This window comes from Phascolarctos cinereus, unplaced genomic scaffold, assembly GCF_003287225.1.
Source record: "Phascolarctos cinereus isolate Bilbo 61053 unplaced genomic scaffold, phaCin_HiC Scaffold_9;HRSCAF=440, whole genome shotgun sequence".
Classification (NCBI taxonomy): Eukaryota; Metazoa; Chordata; class Mammalia; order Diprotodontia; family Phascolarctidae; genus Phascolarctos; species Phascolarctos cinereus.
This window is the reverse complement of record NW_027556402.1, coordinates 17,492,376-17,506,810: the sequence shown is the minus strand read 5'-3', so window position 1 is coordinate 17,506,810 and position 14,435 is coordinate 17,492,376. Positions and strand designations below refer to the sequence as shown.

The window sequence follows — 14,435 nt, the reverse complement described above, 5'->3', positions numbered from 1 at the left end:
GTCAGACCTGGGCTTCAGGAAGTTTATTTTGGTAGCTCTGGGGGAGCTTGGAGTTGGAGAGGGGGAGAAAATTCAAGTAAGGAAGACCATTTAGGGAGCTGTTGTGTAGGCTGGGTGAGAGGTGATGGGAGAGTGAAGTGTAGTAGCTATGTGAGTAGTGACAAGGGAACAGATGCCAGATGGGTTGTGAAGTGGAGTTGAGAAGACTTGGGACCTGCTTGGATGGGAGGGCTGCGAGGAGGCATCAGGGAAAGGGAAGAGGCAGGAATGACTCCACAGCTGCAAACGGGGAAGGATGGTGGTCCTCTCAATAGAACTAGGGAAGCTTGTAAGAAGGCTGGGTATGAGGGGGAGGGGCAGGCAAGATGACAAGTTTTCTTTTACAATCATAGACATCCTGTCTATGATTGGACATCCAGGTGGAGATGTCCAGAAGGCAGTTGGCTATATGGAACTGGAGTGGAGAGATTTAAAAAAAAAAAGCGTTTTCAACTGATAAAAAATTATTTTTCTCTCTCCACTCCATTGAGAAGCTGGTGGTGGTAGTAATAAAAACGAAATCCTTTTTAACAAATATGCATAGTCAAGCAAAACAACTTTTCCACATTTACCATACCTAAAAATATTCTGTCTCTTTCTGCCCCTTGCATCCATCACTCTGTGGGAGGTAGGTGGTCTGCTTCATCTTGGGTCCCTTGGAATTATGTTTGGTAATTTTTTGTTGATCAGAGAGCTTAAGTCTTTCAAAATTTTTTTTTACATTGTTGTCACGAGGAGTAGAGAAATAGCAAGGTTTGGACGTTTGGGACTCTTTGGTTCGTGTTGACATGGTAAGTGACCTCTCCAATCGGATGAGATCACCAAGAGAGCGTAGAGTGTATGAGAAGAGCGATGAGGACAAATCCTCTGGAAATGTCCAGGTGGGTTCCTTAGCTGGCTGGAGACAGAGGGTGATCCAGAGACCAAGAGAACTAGAAGAGAGTCTTACATGGTTTTTCCCCTCAAGAAGAATTTTTTATCCAGTGAGCTTAGAAAAAGAAGTGTTGATGTTCTCTCTTGTCCAAGCTCATTGGGTATCAGGCACAAAATGCATTAATAAAAAGCAATCATTTTTGTATGCCAGGCACTGATAGGGAGACCACAAAAACAAGCAGGCCCGACAGTATACAGTTCCTGCCCTCTGGGTACTTGCATTCTAATTTAGGGAATAGCATGTTAAAAAGAGGAAGATGAATATATGTGTGTGGCTGCCAGGTTTAGAAATGATTGGGAAGTGGTGAGGTGGCTTGATTCTGGGCCAGATGGGGTAAAACATTCAGCAGAGCCTGGGCGCCAGGGCAGAGTCCAAGATCTAGTGTCAGGAGAAGGAGTAGAGTGCAGGCTGCTTGGCTTCCACTGGACCATGTTGTGGACACTTGCCTCTCTGGAGACTCTTTGGGCTTCTTTCTGTAAGTTCCTGTGCCTCCCACAAGCTTAGGCCACGATTCTCCAGTTACCTAGAATTTGTGGCGGGAACTGCTTCTTCTTGGAAGGGGCGTGAATGATTGTGAAATTGTCTTTCTAGCTCCTTTCTCTGAGACAAGCACCAAACTCCCAAGGCTTCTTACTGTGTGAGTGGCCAGTTGTAAAGGGATGCTGTTTGGGGTACCATTCTGCTGAGCTTCGAAAAAAGAATGCCCTTCAGTGAGATGGCACCGTTGCCGTTTGGGGCCAGGCTTAGAACAGACTTGCTCATGCCTGAAGCTGTCCAGCACGTACCCTCGTGGCTTCTCTTTTCTAGGCTAACCGGGCACAGGTCCTTTGACTGATTCTGATGTATATTGTTTTCTTGTACTCTTATCATTCTTGTGAGAGCCTGATTTTGGCTATGCTTCAATTGTCTGTGTCTGTCCTAAAATTAAGTCTCTGGAATGGAATACAGTATTCTGGCTGTGGTCTTATTGTAGCAGAATTATTAATCTGTCTCAGTTAATCACCTACTGTGTGCAAGGAACTATGGTGGTGCTGGGGCTACAAAGACAGAGAAATTAAATAGTTCTTACTTTCAAAAAGCTCTTTTTCTATTGGAGAGATTAAAAAAAACCATTTACACATTTAAGTTATTACAGGGTAAGAAGGAGACAGGAATTACAACGAAGGGGACGAGGAAAGTTCTCCTGTGGCACCTGAGCTATGTACGTTTTGAAGTATCGATGGGAGCCTTCAGTTTCCCTTATCTGTTGGCACTCCCCTCTTTCAAAAGAAGAAATGATAACTTAAAGTTTTTTAAATTGCACATTGAACTTAACCCAAAAAAGAATATTTCCATACATACAGGAAATCATAAAAAAGGGTCATCTATGAAACTGAATCTCCATCCTGCTTGCTTTTAAAAAAAACATAATAAATCTACAGTTTATTTTCAAAACTGCATTGTCTGGCTGTACTTAAATCTGAACTTCTTTCTGTTCTCTCCTATGTGGATTATTATATATATGTTTTTAAATACTCATTAGCATTTTAAAGAGAAAGCTAAGGGTACAGTGGATAGAATGTTGGGCCTGGAGTCCGGAAAATTTGAGTTTAAATCCTGCTTCACACTGGTAGTGTGACCTTGGGCAAGTCACTTAACCTTTGTCAACCTCAGTTTCCTTATCTGTCAGATGGCAGTAATAATAGCACCTAATTTTGCAGGGTTGTGGTGAAGCTCAAATGAGAAAATATTTATAAAGTGTTTACCACAATGCCTGTCATGAATTAAGTGCTTTGACTCTACAGACCATTGTCAGCAAGGTGATGTCAGTATACTGTCCAGATTTCCCGTGGTTTTCCTTCCAAGGAGGAAGTATCTTTTAATTTCATGAAGTTGTTATTATCATGATAATAATAAGAGACTTCATCCTGTTTTAGGGGTGAAAGCAAAAAAAGTGTGGGATAGGGTGCATTACAATGACAAGTATTTGGCGGGTGCCAAGGCAATGGTTTGGGGTTGTTTTCTCAAGTGACAACTCAGAGGCCCAATGGAAGTGTTTATATCCCCCCCGCCCCATCCTCTAATTCTGCATGATTCCATGGTGGGAGGTGGGGTGGGATGAACTTTGAAAGCACAGAGATCCTAGCCATTTTATGAATGTCTGTGAATTTGTGTCTATGCAATTCTCAAACAAGCAGTATTAATTATTTTACTGAGGGATGTAAATGTGAGGGAGGATAGTACTTTTAACAGATTATATACATTAAGTAGTTAGTGGTAAAATTTTGTTGCCTTCATAGTTTTCAGAATTTATCTGATGTAAAATATTCTTATCAGTATGAAGGGGGTAGTTTCATGAAACAAACAAAAAAAAGGAACTTTATATGAGAAAGGTTTGTGTCATTCATTCAGTACTGACAGTAGAATAACAGTATTTGGACTTCTCTGCATCTGCTACTTTTTAAAAAGAGTTTTTTTTTAAAGGCAATTGGGATTAAGTGATTTGCCCAGGGTCACACAGCTAGTAAGTGTCAAGTGTTTGATCTGATACTGCATTTGAACTCAGGTCCTCCTGACTTAAGGGTCGATGCTCTATCCACTGTGCCACCAGCTGCCCCTAAAAAGAGTTCTTTTATCTGATGTTGACAGTGTATTTCATTTTTTTGCTAGTAGGACTTGGTAGGAATAGGCTTAATATTAATACTAGTAAGGGGAAATGATGGCGAAAAGAGGAAAAAGGGGGCCTGGGTATGATACAGTGGAAGGCTTCTTGGGATAGAAGCCAGTTCTGTGGCTTAAGAAATCTAGCTTGAGGCTGCATGCCAGCGAGTGAGGTCTCTGTGACGTATTGTCCGGAAAACATTTAGATTCTGTGCATTGATGTTTAGTTTTGCTTGGGGATTTTGGAGTTTGGGTGTTGTTGGGATATTTGAGATGGGCATGAATGATGAATTTAAAAGGTAATCATTGCTCTGTGGCCAAACAACAGAATGAATACGTTAGAGAGACTTGCATGAGCAGAACTCCGAAACTCCTTTGGGGTTTTGAGGGGTTAATTAAGGCTGATGTTGGTAATAATATTGTGTGTGTTTGGGCTATGTTGTGTTTATGTGGAACATACCTTCCATATATCAGGTAGTTCGGTAGTCCACAGAAATGATCTGTGGTGGGCCAGTCTCAGAGGACCAGCCTTGTGGGAGAAACTGCATTTTATGGTAATATGGTACATGCCAGGTCTTATCTCATGTGCCCCAGGCACCACTGATAATCCTGTAGATGGGAGAAGAGACAAACCACTCCATCTGCCCTGTAGTCCCTGTGAAAACTAAAGCTGTTAGATATGTGTCTACCTAGATAGTCTACTGTTGTACGTGGAACTTAGCAGGGGCCACAGAGTGAAATTTCTGGATTCTCAGTGGTTGAGCTCCTTTTGCCTAAGAAAAGTGCTATGGAACCAGGACTGCAAAGGGAACTTGTAGTCTTTATTTCTTGTAGAATGTTGTTGTTTGTCCTTCATTCTCAAAAACACTTCAGGAAGGTGACGGACTAGGTCGCAAAGTAAAGGAACAGCACTAAGTCATTGATCAGCTAGCATTTGTTAAATGCTTACTGTGTGCTGGGTGTTGGGTACACAGAGTCAAAAGTAGAACATTCCCTACCCTCAAAGGGGCTTTCATTATACTGGAAAAGCCAGCATGTGCTTAAATGTATGTAAAATATATAGACAAATAAAAGGCAAATTTTGGAGAAGGTGAGAGCGCCACAAAGCTGAGGGGAATCGGGAAAAGTTTCATATAGTTGTTGCTTGTGCAGAATTTTAAAGAAAATAAGAGGTTTTAAGAGGCAGAAAGTGTGGATAGAGTTCATTCTAGGCATATGGTGTCCCAGTGAAGGAAGAGAGAGTGGCTTATGGGAAGAAGAGCAATAGTTTGATTGGATTATAGAGTGTATGAAGGGGAGAAATGTATAGTAAGACTGGAAAGGTAGGTTTGTGCTAGGTTATGAAGGGCTTCATGCAGGGCTACATACCCCTCAACAGAGGGGTTTGCCCTCAGAGGGCATGAGGGCCATGGGAATTTATGGCGTGTAGGAGTGACCCTGGTCAAATCTATGCTGCCTGTGACTGTCATTTTACCTGTTTTGTGGAGGATGGACTAGACTAGGGAGAGAGTGAGGCAGGAAGACCATTAAGGAGTCTATGACAATAATCCAGTGAGAGGGAATGAAGTCTGAACTAGTCCAGTGGCTGTATGAGGACAGTACAGGGGACAGATGTGAGAAATGTCATGGTAGAATGGATAGTGTTTGTCAACTGATTGGATATGAAGGGTGAGGGAGAAGGACGGGGTTTAGAATGACTCTTGGCTTGCTTGGAAACTTGAGTGACAGGAATGATGATGGTTGAGACGCCTCCAGGAAATCCAGTTTGAAATGTCCAATAGGCAGTTGGTGATAGGAGACTGGAACGCAGAAGAGATACTACCAGAGGTAAGGAGGCAAACAGGATTGAGTGATTTGCCCAGGCTCACACAGCTAGAAAGTGTCTGAGGCCACATTTGAACTCAGAAAGATGAGTCTTCCTGACTGCAGGCCTGGCGCTCGGTGCACTCTGGCGCCACCTAGCCACCTTAGAGGCTGAGGACCTAGGTTCAAACTCTTCCATCTGTTACTTAGGAACTGATGGCTCCCCACAGCATCCAGGGCCATCTCTAGCCATACTGATCTTTATTTTGCCACTGGACCCAGAGGAGAAAGTGAGGCTGGTGACTTTGCACAGCCTCACGCACTGAAATGCGATTCACTTGCATGTCATGGCATCCCCTCCCTGATGTTATGGTCCTCTTCTAGCAGGAAGAACAAACAACAAGGAACTGATGTGTGACCTTGGGCAAATCACTTACCTCCTCAGTTCTTCAGCTTCCTTAATAGAGTCCAGTAGCTGGCGCTGTGCTTGGAGACCTTTGTTCAGATCCCATCTTAGGCATGTTTACCAGCTTAGTGACCCAGGGCAAGTCACTCTGTCCGCCCCCGTTTCCATGCATGTACATTGGTGATAATAAAAGCACCTACCTCCCAGTGTTGTCGTTAGGAACAAGTGAGGTGATACTTGCAAAGTCCTAAATGCTAGCTGTTATTATTAAAATAAGGAGAGTTAGACTAGCCAGCTCGGGGCCTATGAGCCTATAAAGGTAGAGAGATTTTCATTTGACATGTGTGCAGTGTAGAATCCAAGGATTTTTTTCCTTCTCCTAGTTTAGTGGTTTGGGGTAGTGACTTTCATGTATCTAATTTACCTGATCCTTTATCAGTTTACTAAAAATATTATTCAACATTATGGCCAGAAGCATGATGACCAGCTGTTAATACACTTTCTTATGCTGCCAATCCAGGATTGTTCATTTTCAGCAACTTTGAGAGAGAACTGCTTAAATGTGGGCAGTCAGATTTTTTGAGCTGACTCTTGCAAACAATAACAGGCAGTTGAATAGCCTAAAAGCTTACAAAGCACTTTATCTACATCATCTTCAGATTTGAGTCTCACAGCCCAGTGATGTAGGTACTTAGAGAATGCAAAGAAAGGGAAAGCCGTTTAGTTCTCTTTAAAAATAATATCTGTTTATTTAAAAATAAATATACAAGCCCAGTTGCTGGATTGTTACCTACGCCATGTTTTAGATGTGTGCTTGTAAAGTATAATTATAGAAGCATTTTCTATACTTTTTGATGATTTTATGAATGGATAATTTGGAATTAAATATGGAAGGCAAGCAAATAATTCCCTTTAAAGCGATTTTAACTGATTTGATTGACATTAATGAGAACCTGCCTAAATGGTATCCATGGTGTATCATAGTTGATTTTACAGAATGCTTATAATTGATTCATTCAACAGATATTTATTGAAGACCTACCTTGTGCAGGGTGCCATATAGATAAAATTAGATGATAATCTTTAAAAGTGGATTATTTAAAAAGTTGGAATTGGATAATTATCGAAAGTCTCTCATCTCTTTCCACAGTCATCTTTCTGCTCTGTGCCTCACACTTTTCAAATCAGATTCAAATGGTTCTTGGCAACCATATTCATTTTTACACAATAAGATAAGGATTCATTTTATTTTAGCAGTAGAGGACTTTAGACTAGATTGAAGTGATGAGAATGGGTAGAAGAACCATTGGTAGAAAAACTTATCAAGATTAGAATTAACTTGGAGCTTATTAAAAGTCTGGTTTTTTAATATGTGTGTGTATGTATATACAAATGTGTATTTGATATCATTAACCCTCACATCTAGATTTTGGTTAGAGATTTGAAATGGTACTTTCTGTAAATGAAAAGTCTTCAGCAGTCATATTAGGATTGTATGGTTAAGCTTCCATTTGGTTATGTTTGTTTATCTAGTGGATAGAGCACAGGCCCTCAAGTCAAGAAGACCTGAGTTCAAATGAGGCCTCAGACCAAACACTTGACACTTAACTAGCCGTGTGACCCTGGGCGAGTCACTTAACACCAATTGCCTTTTTTAAAAAAAAAGGAAGAAAGAAAGAAAGGAAATAAGTTCTACACAGTTTACCATGCAGGTGCACATAAAAAATAAAATTGACAGTTTTTTATAAAGAAAACTATTTGGTACATACATTTTTAGTATGATAAAGTTATTAAGTCTTTGTCAGAGCACAGTCAGGTAAATTAGTGAAATTCCTGATTCTTTCTCAGCAATAGCAGTTTTGTTTTCAGTAGTTTTTGAAAGATACCTGCATATTGCCATCAGCCTCCAGTTTGTTTCTTACTTTGGATTTGATTGAGACTCTGAACCCTGATTTATAGGTATAAGTTTTTTATAAACTGTATTAAAGCTTTTTGAGCGTGTTCAGTAAGAATGAGACATACTTCTTTAAGAGTAGACAGAAAAATTATAACTTTATTTCTTGGAAATTGGTTTGGTGTTTGTTTATTATAAAAATCCATTAATTTTTATTTAACCGAATTGTTGCTTGATATTTTTCTAGGTCATGAAAAGGATTTCCTTTTCAAACCTCTTTCATCTGGTTTTAGTCAGTAGGAACTATTCCTTTAACTGTCCTTTTCAGATTTATCATATGTACTATAATGTACTCCCCCTCCCCCTCCTGCTTCATTCCTCTCCCGTACCATTCTTTCTCTAATCCACATGTTTTTTCACTAACACTACTACTTTTGGAATATTTCTATAGGATATTAAAGCTTTCCCAAATATTACCTGTATCCCCTTGATAAGTTATTTATACCCACTAAGGGTGACATGGATACAGAGTTTTCAGTCCACTAAAATTCATTCCTGTAGCTATATGTCTATGTGTGTGTATATTATGCGCGTGCGCACACCGCCACACACGAATATATAAATACATGCATAACATAGAACTTTCTGTCCTTGTCTCTCTCGTTCGTAATTTTTGTAGTTGATTTTTTGACTCCAAATGCAATTCTTTTACAAATCTTTTGTTTTGTGATTCTGTTAACTAGCATATTAGCTGTCCATTCTAGGTTCATGCTCTTTGCAAATTTGATGAACATTTTCTCTATATTTTCATCTCAGGCATTGATAAAATATTGATATGAAATCTATATAGACTTTAGCTCTCTATCCATTAAAATACACTGACTCTGATAGATTAAATAAAAGCAAAATAAAAGTTGAGTTCTTCTCCTTCTTCCTGTTGCCCTTCATCATCACGTATTTCCCCTCTAAATAACAGTTCTGTCCCTTCCTCGTGCCTCTGTAATCTCTGACATAGCTAAAGAAAAGATCTTGTAATTGTCCTAGCATTAGTTGCAAGATTCAGCCTATACTGTGTTTTAGTCTTCTTAATCCTATTCTTATAAAAATTTTTATTGATTTCTTTTTTTTACATTACCAAAGTTTCCCCGGTATCCCTCTCCATCCCCACCTGAGAGTGCTATCCTGTTTAGTAAATAACATTTTTTAAAAAGAAAAAGAAGGAAACAAAACCCAGCAAAATTATCAGTGCTTGGCTTGTGTCTGAAAGCATGTGCAGCGTATCACACTTGTGTACCTCTCATCTCTCCAGAGGAGTGGGCAGTCTTTTATACCTCTTTTGATCCATATTTGTTCTTTCTGATTTGACAGGATTCACTTTTGATTCCCCCCCCTTTACATTATGGAGTCATCATGTATATTATTTTCTTGTCTCTGCTTACTTCACTTTGCATCAGTTCATATAGATCTTTTCATGCTTCTCTGTATACATCATATTCATCATTTTTCGCAGCACAGTAATATTCCATTGGGACAGCTAGGTGGCGTAGTGGATAGAGTGCTGGGTCTGAAGTTAGGAAAAACTCATCTTCTGAGGTCAAATCTGTCCTCTGATACTTAGTAGCTGTGTGATCCTGGGCAAGTCACTTATCTCTGCTTTTCCTTAGTTTCTTCATTTATAGAATGGGCAAATATATATAAATTAAATGTAAAATGCTATATAAAATGAAGGAAAAGGCAGATCACTCTTTTCCAAGAAACTGCAAGGTTACTAAGATTCAGACATGACTGAACAGCAACAAATGTTCCATTACACTCAGGTTCAAGGCTCTCCAGGTGAAAGGCATTTACTTTAGTTTTTTGCTATCACAAAAGGTGCTACCGTAAATATGGGAACTTTGTTTTTATCATTGACCTTTCTGGGAGGATAAGCTTAGCTTTAGTAAAATGGTATGGGCATTTTAGTCAAATTTTTTGCATAATTCTAAGTTGCTTTCCAAAATGGTTGTATTGATTCACAGCTTCACAGCAGTGTGCACTGTTGTACATGCTTATCTTCCTATGGTCTCTCCAACATTGACTATTCTCACTATTTGATGAGTGTGAGATGAGTGTAAGGTGTATCACAAGTGTGATAATATTGCACACATTTTCAGACTTTTGCCCTTTATTGATTAGTTTTTTTTTTCCTCTTTAAAAATGTTATTTATTATATGGAGTGGCTTTCTGGAGGGAAAAGGGTAGGGACACTGGAGAAAATTTCATGATGTAAAAAACAATAGTAGTAAAAAACACACACACATAGACGTAGCTGCAGGAACGAATTTTTTGTTTAAGACCTATGTAAAAAATTATTTTCATCAAAATGTGAACACAGGTGGTAGGACTTGGTTCCTAACTACACTTGGACAAGTTGTGAGGTGAAGAAAACTAAAAGTCTGCGTCAGCTTTCTGCCTCAAAATAAATAGAAATTTTCATTAATGTTTAGTTTATTCTTTTCCCTCACTTTTTCTACTAGATAAGTTAACATTACATTATACATTAGCAGTATACAAAAGGCAAATTCAATATACAGTAGACTGGCCGTAAAATAAAGTTTGACAGGCATGTACAACTTAAAATAGGGAAGTCGTATGCCAAGTACTATGCTAAGAACTTTACAAATATTAAAGCGCTTTACATATCTTATCTCATTTGATTTTCATGACAACTTTGGCAGGTAGATGCTATTATCATTTGAATTTTATAGTTGAGGAAACTGAGGCTGCAAAGGTTAAGTGACTGCCCAGGGTCACAGAGCTAGTGCTGAGGCTGCGTTTGAAGATAGGTCTTCCTCATTCTGGGTCCATCATCCTGTCTGGTCTGCTACCACTTGCCTAATAAAGGAAAAGGCAGTCATTCACTGGAGGGGTGACCCATTTTGCACTGGACCTGCACAGTAGGGAAGGGGAAAAGTACATGCACTTATTTATTAAGTACCTACTGTGTGCCAGGCACTGTGCTAAATACTTTACAGATGTCTCATAGAAAGATCAATAAAAATATTGCCAGCTGGTAGAGTTTTTGAAGGCATTTAAAAAAAAGCCATTCATGAGACCATGTTATTTCTTCTAACTCATTCATTACACTAAAAATTGCTTAAGGTTCTATACCTCTAGTCACCCATTTCAGGTGCTTATTGAAAAAAGGAAAAGAAGAGAAAGGTCACGCACACAACAGAGATTGAGGGGGCAGTGTTCTGTGAAAATCAAAGGCAGAAGAAATCGAAGTGATATGGTGGAAGAGTAATTTAACAGACCAAATGGCTGATGACATTTTGTGACCCAGATCACAAAGTGACCGGGAAGGGAATCTTATTGAATCCAAATGCTTTTCTGGTCCTGATTTTGATCGGTAAAAAACTGGTTGCCATAGCAGAAATGCCATCTTGGTATGTATGATAGATGAATAAGAGACTTCTCTTACCATAGGCTTGAGCAGATAACACCTGGAAGTGCTGCCCTAGCCCAGGATTTGGGTGGAAATTGGTGTCAAGAAACACAGAGACATTGATGAGATCTGTTGTAAAGAGCCTGTTTCATCAAGAGATGAAGGATAGGCAGGTAACTGAAGACACGCTTTAAGAATAATGTTACGGAAGCTAAAGCTTATGATAAAGTCTAAGGGCACTTAACAGTGATTTTAGAAAATTTGGTGCTGGGTAAGAGAAGGCAGAAGGGCAGCCTGCTGTTTTTTGATGTGCCTGTGCAAATGTATTACCCGTTTCTTCAACATAGATTGTATAAATACTGATATTTCAGCGATTAGATGTACAGATCCTTGGGAGAGGAAACTCATGTATAAGGATGTTTTCCAAAAGAAATGAGAGAGACCTTCAGTTATGAAAATCAAGCTCTCTTCATAGCCACTTGGATAAAAATATTTCCCATAAAGCTTCATTCTGTCACCCAGTTACCATTCCGGTTATAAGCAGTTGTCCCTAGGCAGAATTGTTATATTTCTTCCCGGGTTTATCTTCTCTGTCCCCAGCTGTTCCTTCTTTTACCCTTTTTCTGTGATACCCACCTGTTACTTCAGGGATCTCATGCTTCCTGTTCACTCTCATAGCCTTTCTAAACTGCAAAAAACAAGATACTGTATCAGTTGATTCATACTTCAGTGTGAGTTAATTTTAATGTATCATTTAGTGGATAGATTTTGTATTTTAAGCATTCTCTAATCACAGATTTTTTTTTTGGTTTTATCTCCATTAAAGGAATTTTGGATATTAACATATAGGTGGAGTTATGGGGAGTGTGTTTATGGTGACAGGTGATCAGGTGTCTGGGATAGCAGCATCAAAGAATCTGCATTTGAATTCCGCCTCTGTGTCTTACCTAACTTGTGTGACCTCGTGGAAGTCACTTACCTTCTCTGTAGAATGAGGATGGGAGGCAGGTGGTGTAGTGGATAGAGCACCAGCTCGGGGATCAGAAGGACCTGAGTTCAAATACTGGCTGAGACACATAGTAGTCACTAGCTGTGTGACTGGGCAAGTCACTTAACCCCGATTGCCTCATAAAAAAAATAAATAAAATGAGGATGGACTAGCTGATCTCTAAGCTCTTCTTGACTTTAAGTATAATCCTAACTCCCCACTTCTGCATGGGCAGAGGCACTAGCTGCATCTCTTTGCGATGGAGGAGCTTGTATCTGCCTTGAAAAATAGTGTTAATTTGTTACACTTGGCTTCATCAAAAAGAGTAATGTATGTAAGGCATTTTGCAAACCTAAAATGTTAGTTATTAATTTGTATTAACATTTATTATAAATTTGAAAATAATTAATTACTTATTTTTTATGGAAGACTTTTACATTTTTGGCAGCAAGTGTATTCAGTGAAAATCCTGATGAAGTCCTAGAAAGTAACTTTGTACACATACCTTTAAAGTCAGTAAGACTATCAGTAAGACATGGAGTTTGTTGATTATTATTCTTCATTCTCTCAAGCCTTGCTTGTTTGAATGTTTCTGTTAGCTTCATTTTTGTTTGTTTTTGAGAGAGTGGTGGTATTAGAATTCTAAAGTTAATTGCCCCCCAAAAGACAGTAGAATATGGAAAGAAGATTCTAAATGATTAATCTCCATTTTACACTGCTTGCTTTTTAAAAAGTATATAGGTAATTGTAAATATTACTTAAAAAAGCTGGTCTGCTTCTTTAAGTTTGCTCTTCTACCTCTTGTTGTCTGCATTTAAAAACATGTTACAGTGGTGCTCTTTTTTTGGAGGGGGGTGGGGATCATTATTGCTAGCCCCGAACTCTTTCCCTAAAGCTCTGATCCCTGAATAAAACAGGAGAAAGGGGGGGGGGAAGTTTGTAATAAGCAAAACAAATTTACAGAGCCATGTCTAAAAATTATGTCTCTGCACCTTGTGTTCACTACATGTGTGGCGGGGGGTGGGTAGCACACTCCATCATAGGTTCTCTGGAGACATGGTTGGTTGGTCATTGCATTGATCAGAATTCAAAGTTGTTTTTCTTTACACTGTTGCTGTCCTTGTATAAATTGTTCTTTTGGTACTCTTCAGTCTTCACAAGTTCACAATATGCTGGATTCTATGAAATTGTCTTTGTTTTGACATTTCTTATAATTCAGTAATGTTGTTACATTCTTGTACCATAATTTGTTAGCCATTCTCCATTTTTCTTAAGAGGCAATCTTAAGTTAGACCAAGTTAGAGTCTTCTGCCATTTTCAAAACCGTAGGTGGGATTCTGCCTCTGGCTGGGGTGTCTCTGGACTTCTGCATCTGAGGGTCGTTTTGGCCAGCATTTCTCTCCCCCTTTCCCCCATCTTCCTTTCCACAGGGGTTCAGGAGCGAACAGCTCCTGGTTGATTTTTTTATGCTTCTAGCATTCATGAGCCACACAGTGCATGTGGATCATTGCAGCTAAGATTGGAGCTTTTTTGTAACCTGTAAATAATGCCCCTATTTTCATTTAAAAATATTTATATATTTCCATAGATTGTAAGATGAAATTTAGTGATAGATCCACATAGAGTCTGATGAAGGCTGACTGGTACAGGCACTCTTAGGGAAATTCGGGTGCCTTCCCTCTCTCGTTTCCTATTTATTATCCTGTAGAGAGCTTGTTTGTCTGCTTACTCTATCCCATTAAGATTATGAGCTCCCTGAGGGTAAAGGGTGTTTGTGCCATTCTTTTCATCCCCAGTGCTTAGCACGGTGCCTGGCACGTAGTAGGCATTTAATAAATGTTTAACTGTGACTAAGTGGAAGCTTTGTCAGGCATTTACATTTTTTTTTTACCTTCAAGTGCTCTAAAAAGGAGTGCCTGTAATTTTATTGAGAGAGAGAGAGGGAGGGAGAGAGAGAGAGAGAGAGAGAGAGAGAGAGAGAGAGAGAGAAGAGAGAGAGAGAGAGAGAGAGAGAGAGTGAGAGTGTGTGTGTGTGTGTGTGTGTGTGTGTAGTAGAAAAAGTGAATAAGAATTGGGACCTCTTCGGGTAGTCAGGGATTGTACTTGAAACATGCCCTCATGATCTGCACACACTTCTCCAGAAGCTGTTGGCCCGGCCCGCTCCATGTGTTCCGGCCGGAATCCCGTGCTCACACAGCCCTAGGCCGGGCGCACCCTCCTGCCTCCCAGCTCCTCTCCTCCCTGACGCGGCCCCGGCCCCGGCCCCGCGGGCTCCGCTCCGGCCGCGTTGCTGCCAGCCCACTT

At 39.7% G+C, this 14,435-nt stretch overlaps 1 protein-coding gene across 1 annotated transcript in view; it reads left to right on the top strand.

Annotated features, from left to right (window-relative positions):
* The window catches only part of ANKRD17 (ankyrin repeat domain 17), a 150,348-nt gene that overhangs the window by 17,691 nt on the left and 118,222 nt on the right, over window positions 1–14,435 (top strand).